The sequence below is a fragment of the Ischnura elegans genome, chromosome 5, assembly GCF_921293095.1.
Source record: "Ischnura elegans chromosome 5, ioIscEleg1.1, whole genome shotgun sequence".
Taxonomy (NCBI): domain Eukaryota; kingdom Metazoa; phylum Arthropoda; class Insecta; order Odonata; family Coenagrionidae; genus Ischnura; species Ischnura elegans.
In genome coordinates, this window is record NC_060250.1 from 107,065,174 (window position 1) to 107,080,720 (window position 15,547).

The 15,547-nt window shown below is 40.5% G+C and overlaps 1 protein-coding gene across 1 annotated transcript in view; it reads left to right on the top strand.

Annotated features, from left to right (window-relative positions):
• The window catches only part of LOC124159760 (calmodulin-binding transcription activator 1), a 1,175,022-nt gene that overhangs the window by 795,444 nt on the left and 364,031 nt on the right, over nt 1-15,547 (top strand). The gene's annotated exons all lie outside the window — the stretch shown is intronic.

Here is a 15,547-nt window from a genome sequence, read left to right on the forward strand (position 1 = left end):
CTCTCCGCACACATATCTCCCCGAAAACGCTGTTGCTCCTCCCTTGGAGCAAGTATGCCTGAGGAGTCCCCGATTTATAGCTTCGAATAAGTTAACCTCAAGACTCACAAAATTTTATAATACGAGTTCCCAAGTTATTTGATTGGAAAATTATCCATTTTGCAAGACTATAAGCACGTATTTTAAGTTACTTTACCATCTATAATCCAATGTTGCTTCTAAGCAACATCAGAAATGTATACATTTTCAGCTCTATTTATAAAATATCTATACTAAGCATTATTTTGTGGTGTGAATTTAATGACGAAATATTTAGCTTCCACGATAATTATGATTGAGTGAAAATTTTTCATGCTCTCAAAATGGAAAATCTTGAAATTTGATTTCTCCCAATAGCAGTTCTGGGCTAGAAAGCGTTTAGTCGATGTGGTGGAACTCTTCCATTACCTGCTGGTAATTAAAATGTAATTCATCGCTATTTTGCCACAGTTTTCAAATCAATTTACAAATGTAGATTTTAGTTTTTCTTGCATGCGTGAGCTCTTGTGTGTCTCAATTTCTCGTTCCGTATCCGCTTCTTTTTTAAGTCGTTTCACCTTGGTATGCGTAGGTATTTTGATAAGGCGAACGACAGTTTGTATTTGTGCCTTAGAGGGAAAGTTGGTGGAGAAGGTATAGATTGAAGTGAGCATGGGTTTGGTGTTCTCTAAGAATATTTATAAACAAACTTATACTTCGCAAATGTAAGGGTTTTTCAATGGGATGGGCAAAACAGGATTGGATAAAGTGTATGGAACACATAATGAAAGATTTAAAGAGGACTTTTGCTCGTGCTGAAATTTTTCTGGTCAAGTTTTTTTTTTAGATTTTGGTTTTCTGATTGGACACATTTAGATATATGATAGAAGAATTGAAAAGGGAGCCGAGTCGTAATAACCTTCAGATTGCTTACCATTGATGATGGCTTGTGTATGAAGTTTTATGAGCAGCTTACCTTATAAGCTTACCTTATATACTGTGCATATGAAACGTACTCAATGTGACTATTGACTGAAAATTCCTTGCTTATCAATTTAAAATCCGTACTTATCTTCCATGTTTTACAAAACTGAACCTTAGCGCTGCGAGTATAACTGAAACGCCACAGCTTCCTGGAAAATTATGTATTACTATTTTACTCAAATCATAGGTTCATGCAGAATATTTCATGGATATTTTTCCTATTCTCCATTGTGCGTAAATTCTAACGGAAAAAAATTATTCATCTTGACCGGGTCAAGGATTGCGGTCAAGGCGAATGATTTTTTTCCCTGTGGAATTTTCGCGCAATTTGTGCATTTTGGGTGAATTCGTAAAGTTACCACCGTGGCTAGTCCAGGTTTACTTAAACCTATCACTCAAATATAAAATGATGTATTCCCTTTGTGACTCACATGCCAGTCAAATTTACAAGCCTATCCCCTCAGCGACCTCTTTTGAAACTATCTCTTCCATATAGTGGTATGCGACTGACGAGGCCTAGAGGGAAGGGGGAATTGGCTGCTCTATGCTGTGTTTTGCTTTCCCATGGGAACGAGATGGGAGGAAGGAGATGGATCGGCTCCTCTGATCCCCTAGAGCCTCGCGCAAGGGGTCACTGGTGTGAGAGGAGGCTCTGGCCGGCAAACGCGGATGGCACGCGACAGGGGTGGCCTAATAGGAAAGCGGTGTCTGCGGCGGCCCGCCCTCTTGGCACATTCGAGGTCGTAAACAAGTCGGGAAACACGGGCGGTGAGAGGATGGGTTGGGCTTAAATCAAAACGCTCTTGCCCCGAATGGCGTTGATCGCCCTTATCATTGTCGCCGCTGAGAGAGATTCGCGAGGCAGAGATGAAGGGGATTGGATGGCCAATTCGAATCTGCTCACTTACGTGGGCTCGGAATGAGGACGAGAAATTACACATGAGGGGTTGAGATGCCAAGGGGCACAAGTGATTTTTTTTCTCAGCAGAGTTAGGTAAAGTTAATTGTTAGAATTAATACACAAAAACTTGGTTGCCAAGGGATACGAGTGAGTCTCTGTTCTGTGCTGACATCGAGTGGAAAATAAAATGCACCACTAAATATGTAATTGATCTCGTTTTTTATCTATACCTAATTTCAATTTCTATCTCTATGTGGAAAAAAGAAATCACTTGTATCTCTTGGCTTCTCACCCACTAATATGTGATCAATATGTGTCATTATATATTTCAGGGGGAAGTAATTGAGAGTGTAATAACTGCCCATTGATATATGATGCCAAATCCTAGTTAATTTCTTGGTTTTCGCGATAGAGAATTTACGCGACTTCATTGCTGTTTGCACTTGAGGTAGTAAAGTCTCGGAAAAATCCGAATCGTCTAGAAAACTCACCACTAATGCCATGAATGAAGTGAAAACTATAAAAATGCTGAAATTTCTTGCAATGACATTTGCTTATAGCAAGGAAATCCATTCCTTTTCGCTGAGGATTGGCCGATAGCATGTCTTCTTTATCATCAAGTGTGTGTATATTGAACCACGACTGATCGAATAAATGTAAAGGGATGATATTTATGTATTCACATCTGCTAAGCTAGGCTTTCTGTTGCACGTTCTTTAGTAGTAGTAGTTCTTGAGAAGTGAGGGGGATTCGATTTTTCGTTGTATGTGAACAAATTTATTTTGCTTAAAATTTCCTTTTTTATATGATCAACTTCGCCCATATCGTCCAAGAGTGGTACATGAGAATAAAATTGCAAGAAAAGTACGAAATAGCTATGGAGCATCTTCGCATTTTCTTTTGATACTCTGACGTAGAAATTTCAAAATGTCAGCAACATGCGTGGGTACATTAATTGGGGTAATAATGCCATTTCGTAATCCAAAGAGCTACTTTGTATTCTGTGATTAAACGTAATATTCCTCTATTTTTTCGTCGCTTACTTGAATGTGCAGGGTGACCCTCCCAGATGAAATTTACAGATTTTTTTGTTAACGTAAACGTCTCTTGAGTCTTTAAAGTATGTTTTTTCCAACGTATTCATTCATCAGTTAGAGCACTAATGGCGACATGATTTTCACGAAGTAAGCATGCCTGCCGTCTTTATATCATTTTTAATGTTTTTGTTGAAAACTACCATATTTTGACCATTTAGCCGTGTGTAAGGCCTTACCATATCAGGTTAATTGTGAAAACTACTATGAGGGATTGAAAATTCGCATGTATACGAACATCATACTGCCCTATTCATGGCAATCCCTCTCATATACATTCTCCAGCCCACTTTCATAGTCTGGCCTCCTACGTATTCTCAGTTTGCTCCATATAAGCGCCATCTATTTCAAGGATGAACTCTTTCTTCGTCTTTTTCCTCGGCTGATGAGTCTTTCAACCCCCGGTCTGCCTCCGACTCCTCTCAAACAGTGATCTCTTTCTCTCCCCAATCTCCGCGGTTCAGGGTGACCTAGTGTAGTTGCTCTATGGAGGGTGAGGCATGATAGAGATGAGAGGGAGAGTTGAACCGCTTCCTCTAGCATACATACTCCCATTCATACCCACCCTATCATGCTACCACCCCACTTTGCTGAAACCGCCCCACTTTTTACTCGCCGCCGCCAGGTAATGCGCCGGCCTGTTCGGGATGAATCCTCGCCATATTCTTTCACTACATCCCCACCTCCCCGCCCTCTCTAAACTCGCCTATGGAGCGCAGTTTATGACTGCAATTTTGATGACGACAGCCCTCAATGCATCGGGGTGGGGTAAGGCCGGGTCCACGGTGATGTCCGGCGATTGTTAAACTGCGCGCGATGTGAAGCGCCTCGCCGCGGCGGGTTGGAGAGATAGAGATGGGACCTGGCCGGTTTCTCTCTCTCTCTCTCTCTCTCTCGCTCGTGTGTTTTCCTCTGCGGTCCGGGCGCGTTTTGCGGCGGGCGGGCAGGGGCCAGGTATGGATGGGGTTTGGGACGGAGCCTCGTGCGGGGGTGGGTTTTTTGGGCGTGATGGAACGGAGCCAATTATCTCCTAAACGCTAATTGTTTCCTCTCCCTTCCCCTCCCTACTCCTCCTCGTCCCCCTCTTCTGCATTCTCATCCCCAACTCCCTCCCCTCTCCTCCGCCCACCCATTACGTACTCCCCCCATGACTGGAGCCATCATCCTTGTGTGTGGGTGGGTGCATGAGGGTATATGGGTGTGTGTTTGTCGGTTTTGTCGGCGTTGAATTTTTGATATCCCGGCTAGAACGTCCGGTCACTCTCTATCCCTCTCTCTCTCTCCAACTCTCCTTCCACCGTTTTTGAATGACGGCCCACTTGTTTAAAGTTGCATCCGTTGGTGGGACGATGATGACCATGGCGGTGCAAAAAAAGGGTGTATCTTTCCGATCACAATCGCTTGATCGTCTCTCTCTCTCCTCTCTGTGTATATAGACCCTCGTCTCCCTCCCTCCATTTATATATCCTCACTAGAATGAAGAGTGCTGACTCGTCCGCTGCCGTGTTTGTATTCCTGTGTCAATTGTTGCGTCTGGTTTATTTTGTTTCTTTCATTACACGCACGTCCCTAGGAACCTATTTTCCTTCTCTCACCGTTTTTCGCCCGTCTTGTGGGAGCATTATGATTTCATCGCCCATACCGCGTGTTTATATTGATGGTGTTCAATATTTCAGGGACCAGTGGAGGCTCATGGGTGAATAAAAAAAACTGGTGGTCAGAAGTTAAAAGTCGGAGGGGAAACATGAGGGACTCGATGAATTATTCTGTGCCTAGTAATCCCTCGGCTTCTAACGGCGAATGATGCTTCAATCATCGTAATTTTCAGTGCATCCCATCGCCTTTTCGTCATCAATACTTTAGCGTTTTGTAAATACTACATATTTTATACCAGTCGTGGTGGAGACAGTAGAATTTTAAGGCGCTCTAGTAGATTGCTGAATATTTAAGCCGCTTAACCGATTATGCTGCTCGTGAAAATTTGATAAGTGTACTTTGTCTAGGTGTTGCTTAAAATGCAAATTCATTACGTCTCTTGCTGATGCTTTATCCCTTCTATTATTTTGCATTCACATAAGCTTTTTCATGCGCATGAATATCCGAGGCAAGCAAAGAGTACGTTTGTAAAAATATATTAAATAATTAATTTCTCTTGAAAGGATCAGCTTTCTAGTTTCTTTCCGCTTCACGGGATTTACATCAAGAATATCATCATTGGGAATATTTCATTACGTGTTATTACATTATTCTGTATTTTCTAATGGTTGATGGTTTAATTCTTACCTATCTGCTCTGAGCACTGTGAAGATGGAGTTTTTCTTTCTTACGCATTAGTGCCAGTACTTCTAAAATTATAATTTTTCTTGTATAACATTATATATTGGGCCTGTAAGGAAACAAATAGTTTTGAAGAAAAACGCTCTAGATGCTGCACTAGCTTTTTAGCTGCGAATCTTCTATTTTAAATTCCACATTTTTTCAGTTGAATGAAAATTGTTTTTTTTACCAATCATGATGGGCCAAGAAAATCACGTGCCATATTTTCTTAAAGTTATTGATTGTTCAAGCTTTTTCGAACCATTTTTAATTATTTGAATAGTTATTTGGAGCTATACTTAGTGTTTGTGTAACATCTGTATAATTTTAGAAAGACTCCATAATTTGAAGAGAGAGTATATTATCCAAAGAATCGTTGAAATTTCTATTGAAAATATAATGTTTATTCGCCAAAAAACTGTGAATATTCAAAACTGTTCAGTGCCATGCCTGACTCCTCCTGTCTATTCCCTTTTTTGACATCTCTGGGCTCAGATCACTTAGGCTCTCGTGATAATTTTCACTTCGTGTATCTCTTGACTGAATTATTTAGGCATTTTGAGATTTTTTGACACTTTTAAATATTGAGACTACAGCTCTGAGAAGAATCTTCTTAAGTCAATTTTCTTTAAAGATAATACCTGCTATATATTCACAAAAAATTGGTACGTATCAATGGAAACTGTGGGTTTTTCGGAAGACTTTCGTTGAGTATTCTTGTTCCGAGACCTCTGGGGTCTGGGTTGACCGGCGCTCCTCATCCCTCTTGACCCTGAAAACCCCCGTTCCTTAGCTCGGCTCCACGAAAGATGTCAGCGCCGCCCGAGAAGAGATGTGCTGCCGTTCTCACCTTTACGAGCGTCAAAGGAGGAAGAGTGTGCGCGACGACACGAGTCAGCAAACAAACTCCCCCCCCCCCACTCCCTTCCTCCATTGCTTCTGCTTTGACTCCCCTTCCTCCCTCCCCAGGGTATGCCTTTTTTATCATCGCCCCACACTTCACGCAATTCTCCCCCCTTCCCTCTCGAGGTGCTCCGCTTTCGCGAATTGGGTCACTCGTGGACCGTTCCTCTTGCACGCGGTGTGGATCAGTGTACGTATCCTAAAGTCCCTTGTCTCTCTCTTCCCGTTCCTTCGACGTAACCTACTGCGCTACTTCCGAGCGCGAAATCCCGCCCGCGCGCAACTTTTTCCGCTCCGGCCAACAGGCTGAGGTGGTCCCTTGAGGGAGATTTAGGGGAGGAATTGCCGAAAAATCTGGCCCGCGGACCGAAGTCCGTTTAATCACCGTAGGATTTCTTGAATAGCCTAGTGGAACTCGTTGGATTATTATCTCCCGCGATAACCGATGCTTTTAAATATTTTTTCTTGGTTGCTCTAAATTTTATTTCCATGATATATGCCCTAATTTTTATCTCGTTTGAAATAGGAGATGATTTTGCGTCATCTGCACTCCATTTTAGGGGAATGTTTTTCATTGGTCTGTAATATGTTATAATTCATTGTTTCTCATTTTTACATTCATAATTTTCCAGGATAGGTTTTCGATACCTAATGTCAATGATTCTTTAAAATTGAGCGGCAATAATTGTTTATGCCATCAATGTTTTCAATTATGTGGTTGAGGTAATTATATATTCAATAACTTTATGCTCGTCTATGTGAAAACATTTCCATCTAACACAGATCACTTGAAATAACTAAATATTTGTTTTTTCTTACCTAACTAACAAGTGTTGGCCCACTTATAATATTCTTACTATTATTTTTTATGGTAAATCAGAAAACCTTTGACATATGTGTTCAGGTAGTGGAATGAAAAAAGATTCGTTCTAATGTAATTCATCACGAAGTAGCATATATATTTTGTAATGGGTGGGAAACTTGAGTTGAAACATTTCCTTGTTCTTAGCCTGTCTTTCTCGAGGAAAGGTGGTTTTAAACACCGAGTGTGCCACTTCTCATCTCTCGGAGACTGATTTTAAAGGGGAGCGCGATAAAAGGGATGGACGCTTTAGTGTTAACATTCTGTTATATTCATTATCGGTATATGGACCGTAGGTATTTTTGGTCTACTCCCTTTTAACCAGAGCGATCCCTTTTCCCATAGTCGCACTCTCGACGGAGAGAGAGCCCTGGGCTATTTTTTCAATCTTTCGCTTCGGTGGCTGCCTCACACTGCTTCCCCCTCACTCGCCGGGAGGGAAGAGGAGAAAAAGGAAGCCCTCCCTCCCTCTGCTCTCCTCGTGTTTCTTTTTCTATTTCCACGCCGTCGTCTCGGGTCCCGTCGTGGAGTATCAAGGATTTCCCAGCCTCTCCCTCGACGTTCCATCCGGCCGGTATGCTGCTCTCAGGAAAATTCCTCAACTGTCTCTCTCTCTCCTCCTTTTTCTTTCGCTCGCCAAACACCCACGGACTCGCTCGCTACCCTACCGTCTCCGCTACTCTTCCCACCTTAGCGCCCTCTGGCCATGAGATGGGGATATATATATATATACGTATATATGGGTTATAGTCCCTCACTCCTCATCACCCCATACTGGTACGGCAATGCCGCTCGGGCTAGCTGCTGTTAAGACATTCAAAAGGTGTCAAGTTGGATATATGTGGGTTCGAGTGGTTGACGAAGGAGGTTCATCGCGTCCAGGACGAAGAATGGATTCCGTGCTTTACGGAAAGAATGAGGGAAACAGGTGGAGTGCTTTTACTGTGCGTCTCCATGGTGGTAACATGTTAACGGTAGAAGTCCAATAAATTCCCAGATCGTGTGACGCCACGCGTGAAATTTTCTGTACCGAATTTGCCGCCTCTTGACGACACAGTGCAAGGATTGAAAGTATTCTCATAAATTTATTCACACCATTAAGTTATACTTGAATTCGATTTATAGTCATAGCTTTGACATCTGTGATACTTTTTTAGATTAAAGTCGATATTTATTAATGAGACAATGTTCACTTTCCACAAATTCTCTCGGTTAATAGATGACTATAAATGGTTCAACTATACGGCTAACTTATGCGTATTTGATATGCACTGTGCCCAGTCCGTCGGAGCGAATATGGGTTTAATTGCATAATATCGGTTCTTTAAAAAAGTAATGGGGGAAATTGGTGGGAGTGGTTTTATTGTGAGTTCCCAACGCCAAGGTGGAAATATGATGAAATCAAATAATGTGGGTAGCATGAATGAGTGACGCCTCACGTGACAATCTCTCTACAGTAAATATATCTCCTCTTAATGAAATATGTAGCGAGGAGTCAAAAAATTCTCTATAATTTATATTTGCCCTCACCGTCAGTTTTGCTTATTTATATGCTCATAGAGGATATCTATGTTGTACCTCAGGATGCGATTTAATATTTTGCATTCGAAGGAAGTATAATTTCCAAATATTCTATAGATTCTTGGATGGATATGAACTGCTCAATTTTTGGCGAACCTAGGTACGTTCGCCATATTCTATGGCCTTGCGAATAAGTGCTGCCTTTCAAAGCAATGGAGTTTCAATGGATTCAGAGTGAAAATGGGTCTCCTACTTCCTAAAAAAGGAAATATAGGATGTTCTACTGTAAATCTCTTGCGCCGTGGTTGAATGTTGCTGAAAGTAGAAATTCAGTGACGGATTGTAAAATATTGGATCCCTCACTTGGTCATCTCTCCAAATAATGTCTCATTTTAGCCAAAATGTATGCGCAGCTTAAAGAAAAAATTACCCCGTTATTTAACTTAGATTCGCCCCTACCACTGATGAAGCTGAAGTATGTAACTTTTGCTGAAAGCGGTGAATGAATGCTAGAAGTAGACTTTTGTATGGAATCTTAGTGCCTATCTCTCTTCCTTTTTAAAAAGTAGTTTTGAATTTATTGAATCTTTTTTCCTCCCATAGAGAAATTGTGGCGTTAAATCTTCCAGGTGCGACTTCTTATTTTTTCGCATTATTGAAGGCAAAAAGAAGGAAAATATTAGTGTGCGTGATTTTAATCAGTCATTTTTTCCACGTGGCCTGCCTGTCTTATTGTCACTGATATTTCTCACCATTTCACGTGCTATTATTCGAAGCTGAAATATCTATTTCAGCGTGTATTTACCCGTGCTGGTTGCCCACTATTAAGCTTCATGGAGAGATGGATAGCCTGTTTTTGGAACATAATATGCAAACTCAAAGATAGCGTTGGAGGGAATAATATGTTTTACCCACCCAGCGTATTTTAGACCCAATGACCCATCACGCAGTTACATAATTGTGAAAGACACCAAAGAAAGTTTCTTTGTTTTACATGGCTTTAACTTCGTGATTGATCAAGCTCTCTCTAATTCTTATTATTTCCTGCATTATTACAGTTATTAAATACTTCAAAATTTTCAATTGAATACTTTCAGATAAAAATTTTGTATTTTTTTCCTTACAATTTTCAATAAAATCGCAAGGTTGTGATACTTAGGTTAAAACTTATAAAAGTACTAATTTTGTTAGGCTAAACGTCATATTTATTTTAGTGCAAGGAGATGATGGATGAACATTTGGCTCAAAGTAATATCACAGACATTAGGCGACGTCTTAACTACTCCGTGCAACATACAATCCATCTCCGTTACCTTTCCTTAGCTGCCCGATACACGACCTACCATTTTCCGGAATACCCACCGAATGCAATTGAATTTCCTTCGATATTCGCCGCTCTCTTTAACAGCGCCTTGAGCTCCGTCATCAGTCATTTGTCAAACGGAATCGTGCGTTTCTGGGCCTGTAGCTTTGTGTGCACGGGCGAGAGAAACTCATTTCCAAGGAGTACGCCGTGGCATTGTCTAACAAAGACAAATAGATCGTCTTTGGAGTCGTGGGGAAAGGATACAGATCGTTTCTCCAAGGGGATGTGTCGCGGGGATTAGACGAGCGGGAATTAGAACGAGTGATGAGTCCCGCCGGAGCAGATATATGAGAGTGCATATGGATATTGATTGAAGGGCATATGGTGGACCCTGGTGTGAGCGCCTCCTTGAAGCTCTTGCTCGCAATTACCGATTCTCTCAGGAAATGGTGCTCACATTTATCGATTAGGGAGAAGAAGGCTTGTAGATTGTTAATATGCTAATATTTCCTAAACCCCCAATCCCATTAGAAGCTTAAAAAATGGAACCCAAATGCAATTTTATTCAAGATTTAATGCTTGGGCCTTATCCACACGTATTCTCCAAATTTAAACTCGTGCGAAATAACTAAACTCCTATGCTGTTGTGCGTTGTCTTGTGAATGTTTTAATATGACATTTATTTAGTTAATTATCATGACTAAATTTGTACTCTAAATTGAGTGGCGTTTAAATCAAATATTTGATTACTAATTTTTCTCGGTTGGTAATGATTTCTTTGCTGACTTCGTAGATGAAATAGTTTTTAATGCATTCATTGAATATTAACTGCACATTTTAAACTCCCATTAAAGTAATAGCTTAATTTTTAAATGAAACGTCAAGTCTATACATTGAATACTGTTTCAGCGGGCAAAGCTGACAGATCAGCATATTTAATTTGCATGCATTGCTCTAGAGGTTATGCCCCATACTTTCGGCTTCATCGTTTATTTTAACCCGTGGATTAAAATTGGTTCCTAATTTAGTTAATTTGTTTCCAAAAGTTATCTAATTAGCTGGAGAGCGTCTTCGATGTAATCTCAGGACTTGAAGTTTTGGGTGGTCGATAATCAGGGGAGGTTATAACTAATTTGTTTTGCATAAAGTCTTTATTTCAAAATTTTTACCGGTGTATGAGTTTGAAAAATTACTTGTGATTTTTTTCTGAATTCTACGTCACATGGAAACCCTTCATGTGAATTTTATAATTACATATACAATATGGTGCACTGTGGCTTTCGAATGCAAGAATATAGCTTAATAATCTGAAAAGACTTCATTCAAAATCCTGTGCAAAGAGACTTCATTAAAAAATCTGTGTTTAGATTAATTTGTATGTATAAATTATTTGTATTAATACTTACTGTTCTCTTTCGGAATTGAATTTGGAGGATTGGAGTCGTTGCAACGTGGGAAAATAAACAGTTCTTTCTTATCAGTGAACAGGTATCACCCTTAGTTGGAAATATTATAATTCCTTTCGTTGTTTACTCTTCAAATGAAGCTTGAAATCTTTAATGATTGTTGTCAAAATATAATTCTGAATGCTTTCTTTTGGACTTAACAATTTCAAGTCTTAGTCTTGAGAGAGGGGGAACTGATCACATATATCGTAGGCCGGTGACACCCTGAGATACCTGTTCATGCTTACTCTTCAAAGCAAGCTTGTTTAAATCATTAACGATTTTTGTCATAATATAATTCTGAATGCACTCTTTTGGACTTAACAATTTGAAAACCTAGTTTTGGAAGAAGAGGAACTGATCATATTTATCGGTGAACCGGTATCGCCCTGAGATGGAAACATTGTAATAGCTTTTGGTGCTTACATTCCTCCGGCCCGAGCATGCAGCATCGTCCCTTGAAACATTCTTCTTCCCTCCTCTCTCTCTCTCTCTTCTCCAAGGCGAGGCGAGGGAGCACGCTCGCTTCCGTTCACGTTTCCTTTTTCATTTCCCTGCTTATGCCCACAGGGTTTTCTCTATTCCTCCCGCGACTCCCTCTACCTCACCATCTTGCCATCCCTTCCCTCCATTCTGAGGGCAACCCCTTCCCCAACAATCCTTTCCCCCTCCCCCTCATGCCCACCCATCCTTCCCTATTCCCATCCCTTTACCCTCCCCATTCCTTTATCGATCCCTTCTCCCTTACTCTCCTCCGAATTGGCTTCCCTCCAGATGCGACCTTCGCTTTAATTCGGTGTGTGTGAGTGTGTGTCTCTCGCAGGAAACCCTTTGGATTGTGATCAGCTAGAGAAAATCCTCGCCCTGATAAGACGACTGCTATTGCTTCGGAATAAGGGTTTTAAAGAGAGGCCGGGTATACACAACGCTCACGCGTGTGTGAGTGTTGTGGAGAATTGCCGTAAAGCTCTGCTTTCCGACGGCGGGTGGTGGAAAAAAAGGAGTGGTGTTTGCGGAAGGAATTGAAACGGGAATCTTTCGTGATGATGCAGACCGCATTTTTCCGTCCAATGTTTCCCTCGTATATTCAGCTGTTGTTAATTAGTGGGTGCAAACGATATTTGCGAGAGGAATATCGAATACTCTTGAACATGTGCTTGGGCTATTCTCATGCCATTAGGTTAGTTTTAGAATATCTCATCTGAAATTACAGTATGTTATCCATCGTCTGAATCGAGAAATAGTGAATTAGTGTATCAGTTCTTTGGAACATTACACTAGTGTGTGCCAAGGGTTATTCAAGAAAGGGATTTATTATAATTAAATCATTCGTTTTAAAATTTCTTTAGCATTGAAGTTTTTGCAAAATACGATGCTACATATGATTGGATAAATAGTTTTTTCAGAAAAAATTATGATAACTTGAATTATTGAATCTTTTTATACTGATTTTTTTCAATGTATCTACTAATTATCAATGATACCAGTAAAATTTTAAAGAAATCGGTAGAATATTTTATCTTTGATTCTAAATACAGCACTTGCTCCAAGCATGGCCATACTTTCTTGGTTCATGTAGAATATGAGCCGAGGTTTTAAAGAATAATACGCTTTACATAATGGAGTGATCTCACATGGGGCCCTCTGGCTCCGACTCAAAGAATTCACGATGACAGCGGCAATCTTTCCTCTTGCTAGATGGTAATTTATGGAAGTTTCCTTAACTTATCGGAATAGAACGTTCCTTTTTAATTCATCTGCTCAAGTATTCTCTGAGTAGGACTCGTGACTGCCAAAAGAAGCACGATTGTTTAATTGCCAACTAGCTCAAAGCTCTATACTAATTCCATTGTTCACGTGAAAAACTTGGGAAGAATGTTACAAAGAACTTTGACCTGTTTTAGCAAGCGTAGACTTACAGTGCTGATATTTATTTTCATCTGGGCTAGCATTCAGATTTTCGGTCGAAAAAACGTAGCCAGATTAAGAGTCGGTAAATTTTTCTGATTCTTTTTTTTCATTGCGTTCCTCTTTCGAATGCACGAAAAGTCTACCCAGTCCTCGCACCGTTATTTTCTAGCCCGAATACGACTCTGCCGGCAATCCTGTATCGTGATTTTACGGATAGGGGAGTGCATTAGTTCATCCGAAAGGCGTGTCTGCCAAGAACAAAGGCGTGTGGAGGAGTGGGAGCAGGAAAAAAATATCCACGCCATCGATTTGGCAGCGAACGCGTATATAGCTGTATGCAAGTGCGCGGGATAACGCCCAGTTGATTTACACGGTCCAAGGATACGGAAAGTGGAAGAAGATATTGTGGCAGCTCGCTGAGGAAAAAAATGGGGAGGGAGGAAGAGCAGTCATAAACTTCTCGGGGGCATCCCTTTCGCGGAGATTTGTCGTCTGAAGAGTAAAGGGGGTCGGGGATTGGATGCTAAAGATGAAATATCGCCTCGATGCTGAGCACATTCGGAACGAAATCCCACCAGGGACTAAGTGGGGAGTCTGCCCAGCAGCTGTAAAATGGGCAATCATGTCTCGTGTAGTAGCATTTTCTCCTCCTCCATTCCATTCCAACAACCTCTTGATCCATTAGTGTTGCACAACATGAGACGTTCTCTCAGATTAGTGCACTTTATTGGAATGTTCCATTGTCATAATGGAAATCAAAATTTTTGTGAATCGTATTGAAATTTTCTAACAATGTGTTGAATTTTCAGATTTGATCACCAGTTCAACCGAATTCTTTGCTTTTGCTTCGAAAAGTTGTTTTCGATATTTTTTTTGTTACACGCTTTATCTTATCTACGGGCTATTATCCTGAAATAATACCTCTGTATTGGTTAAATTCTAGAGAAAAATTAGTCTGTTATATTTATAGCATTTCCTCTCTTGTTTTTAGGATCCAATAGTAAAGAAAATCGTAGTTAAAAATAATAATTATTATTAATTTTATCTATATTTATTAAAACATTTCTCATTCATCAATGGGGAACTGTGCATCCCATTTTTCTGAGGTGACGCATGCGATAATCCTATTTCAAAACACTAATTTACTCATTTCCAAGTTTACTTAAAGTGATTTTGCACCTGTTTCATATTAAAATCTCACATTTCCTACTTCGGCGTAGCAGAGGAATACCTAGCTAGATTCGATGATTTTGCGATAAGTAATGCAATAGTAAAAATGTATCTCTTCTGGCCGGTCGGACCGCCGTTATCATTCAGAATTTTTCATTGCTAAGTTCTAAACCATAAAGTGAACTTTAACGTGCACAATTATTCCTGTAATTTTATTTTTAATTATGAATTTGAATATACGTTGGGTCTCCCATTGACTGTTTTTGGTCTAATTTCCTCCTCAATCGTTTCCTATTCCGTTTGGTGTTTCTCACTTCTGCACAGAGGATTAGTTTCTTGCTTGTAATTGCTGGCGTCTAACTGCTCGAGTATCCCATGATTGCAATACAGATAGCGTTGCGAAAACTTAAAAAAAGGTTACGAGTCCGCTATCTTGTGCCTTGACACAGTTACTTAGAGTTGACCAAAATGGGCGAACCCATTGTTGTAGGAAGGTGGGAGGAAAGGGGGATGGGGTGGGTAGGTAGGGTGGAGACCCTCGTGACTTCAAGGGCAGCTCCAGCATCTCCACTTCTACGTCGGAGGACGGGGAGGGTTCCCCTTTTCTCCTTTGTCATCGACTCCCAATCAATATAGCTAAATCTGATCGTGTGGGTCTATTAAATTCCTCCGTTGCTTGAAGAGCTCTAAGGAGGTTATTTCTGGGAGCTCAGCTCTAAAGCTTTTAGTAGCTTCTCGAGAGAGAAATTCCTGCTTCTTTTCGTACGCCCTCGATGAAATTCATATTTAGATGAAATCAAAGTTTTATGGATTTTTTAAGCCCCCTTGTTTCTGGTGGATACAATTTTACATCGTTCTACCTTGTATGGAAGGATTCAGTGAGTGTACTCATATCGTACGTTAGTTTTTGCGTGGGACTGCGCGCCGTGGAATAAGTATAGAAACGAAATTTTTCGCCCATCCTAAACCAAAAACCAGCCAAATCATAAACCATAGTAAGGATAGCTGGATTTTATTTAATTGTGACAGTAATTTTTGATATTATATCCATTATATTTTTAATGGACCTCATGGTATAGCTTGGATCTTCCAGCACATCATAATGGGCATGTGGAG